Source organism: Cervus elaphus, chromosome 22 (genome assembly GCF_910594005.1).
Source record: "Cervus elaphus chromosome 22, mCerEla1.1, whole genome shotgun sequence".
Taxonomy (NCBI): domain Eukaryota; kingdom Metazoa; phylum Chordata; class Mammalia; order Artiodactyla; family Cervidae; genus Cervus; species Cervus elaphus.
The window spans coordinates 45,199,106-45,211,684 of record NC_057836.1 but is presented as its reverse complement, the minus strand read 5'-3'; positions in this window follow the sequence as shown (position 1 = coordinate 45,211,684).

The window sequence follows — 12,579 nt, the reverse complement described above, 5'->3', positions numbered from 1 at the left end:
CCCCCCCCCCATTTCCATCTTCTCACCCCTCCAACCTCACACTCACCAGCCTGCCTGCCTCATTCACCTTCCTGCCTCCAGAATGTGGTACAGTCCTAGAACAGACCAGTTGCTCACTGCATACTGGTCATACTCTGCTGCTAAGGCCACATCCAGGTGGCTTCTAGGATTCACTCACACTTTTAGATTTTCTGCCAAGGAACCTGCTGCATCCAACTGGGAGAAATGATTTCTGCAAAGCCCAAATCTGGCATCACCCCCTCTGAGAAGCCTTCCATGACCTCACCAAAGACCCACTCTTTCCTGTTCCCTTGGTACCTGGAAGATGGGCCTAAGGCCACCCATCAGCCATTCTGTCCATGCCCTTCTCCCCATCACTTTTGATCAGATCCCTCTAGACTAAGCCCTGGTGGCAGGGACAGAACTAGTGTACTTAGTTCACATGAGGAGGGCCGGCCTTGGTGGTCACTTGGTGGCCATAAGGTAGATGCAGAAGTGCTTGGGAAGGGCTGAGAGCACGCTGCCCTTTTCTACCTCGGCTTATCTCCACCTGACAACAGATTTTTTTCTCTCCAAATGGAGGACTTTTATCAGAAAACCAGTGTCTTGGCAACTCAGAGAAGTATACAATGGAGAGCTGGCCATGTCTCTTGTTTGGTTCCTGAGCAAAGAGCCTCTGTGGACAGAGAGGTCAGTGTGTGCCAGGTGCTGTGCTTGCACCGTCCACGCCTTTCCTGTTGAACTCTCACATCAGCTCTAAGAGTGTTGGCTCCATTTCACGGATGAAGAAATGGAGAATCAATTTCCCACAGTCTGAGAGTCCTGCAGCTGGACTGCTGGCGAACTTCTAGGTTTGCCTCAAGCAGACGTGACTGCAGTGGACCTGGATGCCCCATGGAGGCCGACTTGTCCTTCCCTCAGGGCTGCTTCACCCCAGGATGTGTCCCTGGGCCATTATGGTCCCTTTCCCCCAGGTTTGAGGGAGGGACAGAAGGTTATTCCATGAAGATAGCCAACCATAGTTTGATCTTAAAGCCCACTGTTATGTATCTGATGTGTTTCACAGGTAAGGGAGCTGAGAGGAGGGGGTGTTCTTCCAGGAACTCAGGGACTTGTGTTTGGTGGGAGCGTGTCAGCAGCTCACGTCCTGCAAGCATTCATTTGACACCCTGTTCCCAGGGCTCAGGGCTCAGGCCAGGACAGCCCCTGAGCCCAGACACAGAGTCTTGGTCCTTTATTGGACTGGAACCTGGTGGTCTGGAGTCGACGATGAGAAAGTGAAAGAAGGAAAGAGGCTAATATTTCCTGGGTTATGCAGCTGGCTTTTGCGTTCCAGGGAGTCAGCCAGAAATAGAGATATGTATATATATATATAGAGAGAAAGCGAGAGAGAAAGAAAGACACAGGGACTCAAACTCTGATGAAGCAAAGGTGTTTTAATCAAGATGGTGTGGGCATATATACTGTCTTACAAGGTAGTTATTCTCAGCAAAGTTAAAGATTAAAATCCCAGACTTATAAACATAAGGTAATACAAATTATTATTATTTTTTCCATTTATTTTTATTAGTTGAAGGCTAGTTACTTTACAATATTGTAGTGGTTTTTGCCATACACTGACATGAATCAGCCATGGATTTACATGTGTTCCCCATCCTGATCCCCCCACCTGCCTCCCTCTCCATCCCATCTCTCTGGATCTTCCCAGTGCACTAGACCTGAGCACCTGTCTCATGCATCCAACCTGGGCTGGTGATCTGTTTCACCCTTGAGAGTATACTTGTTTCAACGCTATTCTCTCAGAAAATCCCATCCTGGCCTTCTCCCACAGAGTCTAAAAGTCTGTTCTGTACATCTGTGTCTCTTTTTCTGTTTTGCATATAGGGTTATCATTACTATCATATTAAATTCCATATATATGCATTAGTATACTCTATTGGTCTTTATCTTTCTGGCTTACTTCACTCTATAAAATGGGCTCCAGTTTCATCCATCTCATTAAAACTGATTCAAATGAATTCTTTTTAATGGCTGAGTAATATTCCATGGTGTATATGTACCACAGCTTCCTTATCCATTCGTCTGCTGATGGGCATCTAGGTTGCTTCCATGTCCTGGCTATTATAAACAGTGCTGCAATGAATTTTGGGGTGCATGTGTCTCTCTCAGATCTAGTTTCCTCGGTGTGTATGCCCAGGAGTGGGGTTGCTTTGTCATATGGCAGTTCTATTTCCAGCTTTTTAAGGAGTCTCCACACTGTTCTCTATAGTGGCTGTACTAGTTTGCATTCCCACCAACAGTGTAAGAAGGTTCCCTTTTCTCCACACCCTCTCCAGCATTTATTGCTTGTAGACTTTTGGATAGCAGCCATTGTGACTGGCGTGTGATGGTACCTCATTGAGGTTTTGATTTGCATTTATCTAATAATGAGTGACGTTGAGCATTTTTTCATGTGTTTGTTAGCCATCTGTATGTCTTCTTTGGAGCATTGTCTTGTTAGGTCTTTGGCCCATTTTTTTTATTGGGTCATTTATTTTTCTGGAATTGAGCTGCAGGAGTTGCTTGTATATTTTTGAGATTAATCCTTTGTCTGTTTCTTCATTTGCTATTATTTTCTCCCATTCTGAAGGCTGTCTTTTCACCTTGCTAATAGTTTCCTTTGTTGTGCAAAAGATTTTAAGTTTCATTAGGTCCCATTTGTTTATTTTTGCTTTTATTTCAATATTCTGGGAGGTGGGTCATAGAGGATCTTGCTGTGATTTATGTCAGAGAGTGTTTTGCCTATGTTCTTCTCTAAGAGTTTTATAGTTTCTGGTCTTACACTTAGATCTTTAATCCATTTTGAGTTTATTTTTGTGTGTGGTGTTAGAAAGTGTTCTCATTTCATTCTTTTACTGGTTGACCAGTTTTCCCAGCACCACTTGTTAAAGAGATTGTCTTTTTTCCATTGTATATCCTTGCCTCCTTTGTCGAATATAAGGTGTCCATAGGTACATGGATTTATCTCTGGGCTTTCTATTTTGTTCCATTGATCTATATTTCTTTCTTTGTGCCAGAACCATACTATCTTGATGACTGTGGCTTTGTAGTAGAGTCTGAAGTCAGGCAGGTTGATTCCTCCAGTTCCATTCTTCTTTCTCAAGATTGCTTTGGCTATTTGAGGTTTTTTTTATTTCCATACAAATTGTGAAATTATTTGTTCTAGTTCTCTGAAAAATACCGTTGGTAGCTTGATAGGGATTGCATTGAATCTATAGATTGCTTTAGGTCATATACTCATTTTCACTCATTGGATATTATTCTTCCAATTCATGAACACGGTATATTCCTCCATGTATTTGTGTCCTCTTTGATTTCTTTCATCAGTGTTTTATAGTTTTCTATGTATAGGTCTTTTGTTTCTTTAGGTAGATTTATTCCTAAGTGTTTTATTATTTTTGTTGCAATGGTGAATGGTATTATTTCCTTAATTTCTCTCTCTGTTTTCTAATTGTCAGTGTATAGGAATGCAAGGGATTTCTGTGTGTTAATTTTACAGCCTGCAACTTTACTATATTCATTGATTAGGTCTAGTAATTTTCTGGTAGAGTCTTTAGGGTTTTCTATGTAGAGGATCATGTCATCTGCAAACAGTGAGAGTTTCACTTCTTCTTTTCCTATCTGGATTCCTTTGATTTCTTTTTCTGCTCTGATTGCTGTGGCCAAAACTTCCAAAACTATGTTGAATAGTCGTGGTGAGAGTGGGCACCCTTGCCTTGTTCCTGACTTTAGGGGAAATGCTTTCAATGTTTCACCATTGAGGATAATGTTTGCTGTGGGTTTGTCCTATATAGCTTTCATTATGTTGAGGAATGTTCCTTGTAGTCCTGCTTTCTGGAGAGTTTTTATCATAAATGGATGTTGAATTTTGTCAAAGGCTTTTTCTGCATCTATTGAGATAATCATATGGTTTTCATCTTTCAATTTGTTAATGTGGTGTATTACATCGATTGATTTGCGGATATTAAAGAATCCTTGCATTCCTGGGATAAAGCCCACTTGGTCATAATGTGTGATCTGTTTAATATGTTGTTGGCTTCTGTTTGCTAGAATTTTGTTAAGGATTTTTGCATCTATGTTCATCAGTGATATTGGCTTGTAGTTTTCTTTTTTTGTGGCATCTTTGTCTGGTTTTGGATTTAGGGTGATGGTGGCCTCATAGAATGAGTTTTGAAGTTTACCTTCTTCTGCAATTTTCTAGAAGAGTTTGAGTAAGATAGGTGTTAGCTCTTCTCTAAACTTTTGGTCGAATTCAGCTGTGAAGCCATCTGGTCCTGGGCTTTTGTTTGTTGGAAGATTTCTGATTACAGTTTCGATTTCCTTGCTTGTGATGGGTCTGTTAAGATCTTCTATTTCTTCCTGGTTCAGTTTTGGAAAGTTACACTTTTCTAGGAATTTGTCTATTTCTTCCAAGTTCTCCATTATTCTTGTCATAGAGCTGCTGGTATTAATCTCTTATGATCCTTTGTATTTCAGTGTTGTCTGCTGTCATCTTTCCATTTTCATTTCTAATTTTGTTGATTTGGTTCTTCTCCCTTTGTTTCTTAACGAGTCTTGCTAACGGTTTGTCAATTTTGTTTATCTTTTCAAAAAACCAGCCTTTAGCTTTGTTGATTTTTGCTATTGTCTCTTTTGTTTCTTTTGCATTTATTTCTGCCCTAAAATTTAAGATTTCTTTCCTTCTACTAACCTGGGGTTCTTAATTTCTTCCTTTTCTAGTTGCTTTAGGTGTAGAGCTAGGTTATTTATTTGACTTTTTTCTTGTTTCTTGATGTAAGCCTGTAATGCTATGAGCCTTCCTCTTAGCACTGCTTTTACAATGTCCAATAGGTTTTGGGTTGTTGTGCTTTCACTTTCATTCGTTTCTATGCATATTTTGATTTCTTTTTAAATTTCTTCTATGATTTGTAGGTTATTCAGAAGCATGTTATTTAGCCTCCATATGTTGGAATTTTTAATATTTTTTTTTCCCTCTTGCAATTGAGATCTAGTCTTACTGCATTGTGATCCAAAAAGATGACTGGAATGATTTCAATTTTTTTGAATTTACCAAGGCTAGATTTATGGCCCAGGATGTGATCTATTCTGGAGAAGGTTCTGTGTGCGCTTGAGAAAAGTGAAATTGATTGTTTGGGGGCGAAATGTCCTATAGATATCAGTTAGCTCTAGCTGGTCCATTGTGTCATTTATAGTTTGTGCTTCCCTGTTAATTTTCTGTTTAGTTGATCTATCCATAGGTGTGAGTGGGGTATTAAAGTCTCCCACTATTATTGTGTTATTGTTAATTTCCCTTTTCATACTCGTTAACATTTGCCTTACACATTGCAGTGTTCCTATGTTGGGTGCATACATATTTATAATTGCTATATCTTCTTCTTGGATTGATCCTTTGATCATTATGTAGTGTCCTTCTTTGTCTCTTTTCACAGCCTTTATTTGAAAGTCTATTTTATCTAATATGAGTATTGCATCTCCTGCTTTCTTTTGGTCTCCATTGGCATGAAATATTTTTTTCAAGCCCTTCACTTTCAGTCTGTATGTGTCCCTTGTTTTGAGGTGGGTCTCTTGTAGACAGCATATATAGGGGTTTTGTTTTTGTATCCATTCATCCAGTCTTTGGCCTTTGGTTCGGGCATTCAACCCATTTACATTTAAGGTAATTATTGATAGGTATGGTCCCATTGCCATTTACTTTGTTGTTTTGGGTTCATGTTTATACAACCTTTCTGTGTTTCCTGTCTAGAGAAGATCCTTTAGCATTTGTTGAAGAGCTGGTTTGGTGGTGCTGAATTCTCTCAGCTTTTGCTTGTCTGTAAAGCTTTTGAGTTCTCCTTCATATCTGAATGAGATCCTTGTTGGGTACAGTAATCTGTGTTGTAGGTTATTCTCTTTCATTACTTTAAGTATGTCCTGCCATTCCCTTCTGGCCTGAAGAGTTTCTATTGATAGATCAGCTATTGTCCTTATGGGAATCCCTTTGTGTGTTATTTGTTGTTTCTCCCTTGCTGCGTTTAATATTTGTTCTTTGTGTTTGATCTTTGTTAATTTGATTAATATGTGTCTTGGGGTGTTTTGCCTTGGGTTTATCCTGTTGGGACTTTGTGTTTCTTGGACTTGTGTAATATTTCCTTCCCCATTTTAGGGAAGTTTTCAGCTATTATCTCCTCGAGTATTTTCTCATGGCCTTTCTTTTTGTCTTCTCCTTCTGGGACTCCTATGATTTGAATGTTGGGGCATTTCACATTGTCCAAGAGGTCCCTGAAGTTGTCTTCATTTCTTTTCATTCTTTTTTCTTTTCTCCTCTCTGCTTCATTTATTTCTACCATTTTATCTTCTACCTCACTTATCCTATCTTCTGCCTCCGTTATTCTAGTGTTGGTTCCCTCCAGAGTGTTTTTGATCTCATTTATTGCATTATTCATTTTTAATTGACTCTTTTATTTCTTCTAGGTCTTTATTAAACATTTCTTGCTTCTTCTCAATTTTTGTCTCCAGGCTATTTATCTGTAACTCCATTTTGTTTTCAAGATTTTGGATCATTTTTATTATCATTATTCTACATTCTTTTTCAGGTAGATTCCCTATCTCCTCCTCTTTTGTTTGGCTTGGTGGGCATTTTTCATGTTCCTTTAGCTGTTGCGTATTTCTCTGCCTTTTCATCTTGTTTAGATTTCTGTTTGGAGTGGCCTTTCTGTGTTCTGGTGGTCTGTGGTTCCTTTTTATTGTGGAGGTTTCTCCCAGTGGGTGGGGTTGGATGATTGGCTTATGAACGTTTCTTGGTTAGGGAAGCTTGCGTCGGTGTTCTGGTGCATGGAACTGGATTTCTTCTCTCTGGAGTGCAATGGAGTGTCCAGTAGTGAGTTTTGAGATGGGTCTATGTGTTTGGTGTTACTTTGGGCAGCCAGTATGTTGACACTCAGGGCTATGTTCCTGCATTGCTGGAGAATTTGCATGGTATGTCTTGCTCTGGAATGTATTGGCTCTTGGGTGGCGGTTGGTTTCAGTGTAGGTATGGAGGTTTTTGGATGATCTCTTATTAATTAATGTTCCCTGTAGTCAGGAGTTCTCTGGTGTTCTCAGGTTTTGGGCTTAAGTCTCCTGCCTCTGGATTTCAGTCTTATTCTTCCAGTAGCCTTAAGGCTCCTCCAACTATACAGCACTGATAATAAAACTTCTAGGTTAATGGTCAAAAGATTCTCCACAGTGAGGGACACCCAGAGAGGTTCACAGAGTTACATGAAGAAGAGGAGAGGGAGGAAGGAGATAGAGATAAGCAGGAGGAGAAAAGGGCGGACTCAAGAGGAGAGATACAGATCTATGTAGTACTCTGTTCCCTAAGTGTTCTCCATAGCCCATAACACCCACAGAGATTCACAGAATTGGATTGAGAAGAGAAGGGGGAGGGAGGAAATAGAGGTGATCTGGGGGAGAAAAAGGCAAGTCAATAGGGGGAAAGAGTAATCATCACACTCCTGAGTAAAATGGGTACTGAATATTGGATTCTTTAAATGTCCAAAATTGATATCAAATATTGAAAAACAAAGATTAAAAATCTAGAGTAGAGGTTAGACTTAAAAATACAACATTAAAAACAAAAACACAAAAAATTTATATGAAGTTCCCTTTAAAAATAGCATTTTTTTTTAATTTTTGCAAGGTTATAGTGAAATGAAAATGAAAATTAAGGAGTAATAGAGGAGTAATCAGTTCAGTTCAGTTCCTTTCAGTCGGTCAGTCATGTCCGACTCTTTGCGACCCCATGAATCGCAGCATGCCAGGCCTCCCTGTCCATCACAAACTCCCGGAGTTTACTCAAAATCATGCCCTTCGAGTCGGTGATGCCATCCAGCCATCTCATCCTCTGTTGTCCCCTTCTCCTCCTGCCCCCAGTCGCTCCCAGCATCAGGGTCTTTTCCAATGAGTCAACTCTTCTCATGAGGTGGCCACATATTGGAGTTTCAGCTTTAGCATCAGTCCTTCCAATGAACACCCAGGACTTATCTCCTTCAGGATGGACTGGTTGAATCTCCTTGCAGTCCAAGGGACTCTCAAGAGTCTTCTCCAACACTACAGTTCAAAAGCATCAATTTTTCGGTGCTCAGCTTTCTTCACAGTCCAAGTCTTACATCCATACATGACCACTGGAAAAACCATGGCCTTGGCCAGACGGACATTTGTTGGCAAAGTAATGTCTCTGCTTTTTAATATGTTGTCTAGGTTGGTCATAACTTTCCTTCCAAGGAGTAAGCGTCTTTTAATTTAATGGGTGCAGTCACCATCTGCAGTGCTTTTGGAGCCCCAAAAGATAAAGTCTGACAGTGCTTCCATTGTCTCCCCCACTACTTTAAAAGAAAATAAAAGAAAAAAAGAAAGAAAAAGGAAAAAAATTTATTTAAAAAATAGTAAAAATGTATGAAAATGAAAACTAAGGAGCAATAGAAGTGTAATAGAGGACTTTGAAAGAAAATAAAAGAAAAAAGAAAAAAGGAAAAAATTTTTAATTAAAAAATAGTAAAAATATATGAAAATGGAAATTAAGGAGTATTAGAGGAATAATAGGGAATTTTAAAAGAAAATAAAAGAAAAAAGTTTAAAAAAAGAAAAAAGAAAAGAAAAACTTTTTTTTCAATTTTTAAAAAAATTGTAAAAATATATGTAGGAATTTCTCTGGAGCTATTGCGGGCAGTGTGGGTTCAGTTCAGTTTCAGATAGCTCCTTGTTCCAGCTTACACTTCTCGATATCTATAGGCCCCTTCCGGTGTAGTCGGTGTTACCTACAGGGATTTTAATCTGTTGTCCCTGTCACTTCTGAAGCGGTTCCCTTTGTTTATTTGGCTTCTGTTTGCTGGGCTCTTCAGTGTCTAATTTCTGCCCTGACACAAGTGGGCAGTGGTGGTCTCTTGTTTAGGTTCGCCTGTTCAGTCATGCTGTGGAGAGGGAGGGGCACTGCAGACAAATGTCACTGGCGTGTGTGGGGAGCACTCGCAGTGTTCCGGCCACACTGGGTTTGCCCCCACTTGCAACATGTTTGCTTTCCCTGTCTACACTGCTCAGGCTCCAGGCTGCTCTACAGGGAGCGGGCCCTGAGTTGCGTGCGGTTCCAGTTTTTGGGTACTCCACAAAAGTGCAGACTGGGTTGGGCCTGCGTTTTGTGCCTTCCCCACCGGAGCAGCTCAGGCAGCCAGGAGCTTGACAGGCGCACTCTCCCTGGGTGCTGTGCGCCTTCTCCCTTCCGCGGTCCCAGCCTCGGTTTCTGCGCGCGCTGGCTGGGTGAGTCTTGTGTCTGTTCTGGGGAGCTGGTCTCTAGCTGCAACCCTCCCGGCGGATGTCAACCATCCAGAATCTCAGGAAGTCTTTGGTTAGAAACTGGGAGCCTGTTTGCAGTTTGGTAGGGGGTGCCATCTCTGGGGCCAGGTTTGCCCCTTTCCCCGCCCCACTGCCTCCTGCCTCCGGCGGGAGATGGGCCAGTCCGCCGCCAGCTAGCTCTTCTCTGGAATTGCTCATTCTTTCTTTTTTCTGTTAACGGCCGGCAGTGTGTTCGGTTAGCGTGCTTTTCGCCGGTTAATTTTCCCTCTCTCTCTTGCTATCCCACAGTTTAAGTTGCTATCTCAAGTTAGCTCCCTCCGATTGCCCTCAGGGCACTCAGGCCCGGTCCTTACCCTAAGCAAGGCTGCCCGCTCCTCTCTGTTCAGCCCCCACTTCTTGGTGGTGGATGCGAACGTCTGGGGTACTTTTCTGCTGGGAGTTGCTTTTAGGCATGTAATCTGTGGGTTTTATTTATTTTCCCCCCAGCTAGGTTGCCCTCTGAGATTCAAAAACTTCCTCCAGACCCGCCAGTGAGAGGGTTTCCTGGTGTTTGGAAACTTCCTCTATTATGACTCCCTTCCCAGGACGGGTATCCATCCCTAACTCTTTTGTCTGTCTTTTTATCTTTTATATTTTGTCCTACCTCCTTTTGAAGACAATGGCCTGTTTTTCTGCGTGCCTGATGTCCTCTGCTGGTGATCAGAAGTTGTTTTGTGCAGTTTGCTCAGTGTTCAAATGTTCTTTCGATGAAATTGTAGGGGAGAAAGTGGTCTCCCAGTCCTATTCCTCTGCCATCTTATCTCCTCTCCCCAAAGGCGATACATATTAAAGAGACAAAGTTGTAAACAATCACTTTTACCATATGGTTCATAAGAAGGAAGAGGGTACCTATCAACGTGTTGAAAAACTAACGAAGGAGATGGATGGATTCCTCAGTCCTGGGAATGGCTGGCCTTTCCCCTTAACTCCTGAATATTCAGGAATTAGTAAGGAACAGAGGATTCCTGACAGATCCAAAACAGCACACAGGAAGCCTCCTGTTAGATGCTTCCTGACAACAGCGGAGTCAAGGGGCACACGGGTAGCTGCCCTGCCCCCTGACCTGCACAAGTCCACTCCTGACCTTACTGGAGCTGCTGGGACTCAAGGATGCCTCTTTTCCAGAGCTTGGGGTCCCCTGGGGACAGCCGACTCTTGGTGTCACCCCTACAGAAGGGACACAGGGAGGAACAGTGGGAGGCAGGAGCTTTCCTGGAGGGAAAATCCAAGCACAGTCATCCCTCCCGCCTGCTTACTTTAAACCTCAGGCAGAAATTCAGGGGCAGGGAAAGCCATATGGGCCTCCCCCAGGGGAATCTGACAGCATGAGGGTGCCCTGGCCCCACTCCCTAACTGCTCTCCACCACAGGATAGCTACGGACCCCGAGCGAGGATCAGGCTGGGTGGGGTGGGTGGCTCGGGACTCACCTCCTGGCCAGGTAGCCCCAGCAGCAGGCCTGGAAGCCGATGATGATGTCCGTGATCTTCAGGTCCTGCTCCTCCTCCAGGTGGGCCAGCACGCTGGCCCAGAAGAAGACCTTGCTCTGGCCGATGCGGTACAGGTTGCTGTTGAGCTCCAGGGCTTCTGTCCAGAAGAGGAGAGCCCGCTGCTGACCATGTGCCACCCCGCCAGCACGGAGCCCTGGAACAAGGCCAAGGCCGGGGGAGGGGCCTGGAGCCGGGGCTGGCCCTGCTGCTGTGTGGGCAGCCTCCTCCTAGTGCAGGGAGAGTGGGATTGAGGGGACGCAGGAGGGGGCAGGTGGGGGTTAGCACGGGACAGTTAACGAGTGAAAGCCACAGAGAAATACAGAACCTTGGCCCTGTAGGGACCTTACCTGCTGGAGTCTCTGCCCACGTGCATTTCTGACAAAGATGGCAGTAGATAGTGGGGCTTAGGAGGCATTACCTTAGGGAAACATTAGGCATTCACTAGGGAAACAGTGTCCTTATTTGTTTATTTGACTGCCTTGTGTCTTCATTGCTGTGGGAGCAGGGGGTGCTTTCTCTAGTTGCAGTGAGTGTGCTACTCTTTGTTGAGTACATGGGCTTCTCATCACAGTGGCTTCTCTTTTTGCAGAGCACGGGTCTAGGGTGTGGGCTCAGAAGTTGCGGTGCCATGAGCTTAGTTGCTCTGCAGCATGTAGGATCTTCCCGGACCAGGGATCAAACCTGTGTCCCCTGTATTGGCAGGCAGATTCTTTACCACTGGACCACCACGGAAGTCCCAAAAGGTTTCTTTTGAAAAAGGTACTTTAAAGTCAAGACTGGCTTCAACATCCTTCAGAAGCAGAGGAGCTAAGCAGGTGTGGCTGAGCAGTGTGGGGCCATGTGCAGGGTGATGGGCACCTGTTCAGTCGTGCTGTGGAGAGGGAGGGGCACTGCAGACAAATGTCACTGGCGTGTGTGGGGAGCACTCGCAGTGTTCCGGCCACACTGGGTTTGCCCCCACTTGCAACATGTTTGCTTTCCCTGTCTACACTGCTCAGGCTCCAGGCTGCTCTACAGGGAGCGGGCCCTGAGTTGCCTGCGGTTCAGCACAGGCGGCTTGAGAGCCTCACTGGTCAGTACAAGGTGCTCTTCACCAATTGTCCTTGTCCGAGAGGCTGGGTCCAGACCAGCTCCTCAGGCATCTGAGTGTAACCAGGTGCTAGATACTCAGTGTCAGCAGCACATCTTCCTGAGAACACTGGTGTATTCTAAGTATGGACCTCTGCAGACTCAAGACACCCCTATTCTCTTAGGTCTAAGCCCTGGGAACAAGCCAGCTGGAGGCTGGGTGCCAGTGGTATGAAGGCAGCTCTGTAAACTTCAAGGTGTCTGTGAAAACTAGGAGCAGGAGCTTAAAACCACCAAACTCAGGGCCCAGCGAAGAGCTAGAAACCTCTATACAGGCCCTGCCAGAAGGGACTCAGGTCCTGGGTGGCAGACAGACCTGGGCTCATCTCTCCCCACGTTGGAAAGGACAGCAGGTGGCAACAGACAGCCCCGTGTCCTGGGCTCAAAGCAGGTGGGTCCACCAACCTGGGCCCAGGATGAGTTGTGTTACAGAAACACCACATGCTTGCTTCACTTCCTCCTGGAACAGGACACCCTGCATCTTCCTGACCAATCAGCTCAACATGGATCAGGGAGGAGGCTCAAGGCACCCGGAGGCCACACCCAGGATGGCCCTTCCCAGATGGGGGCTGTGGCCGC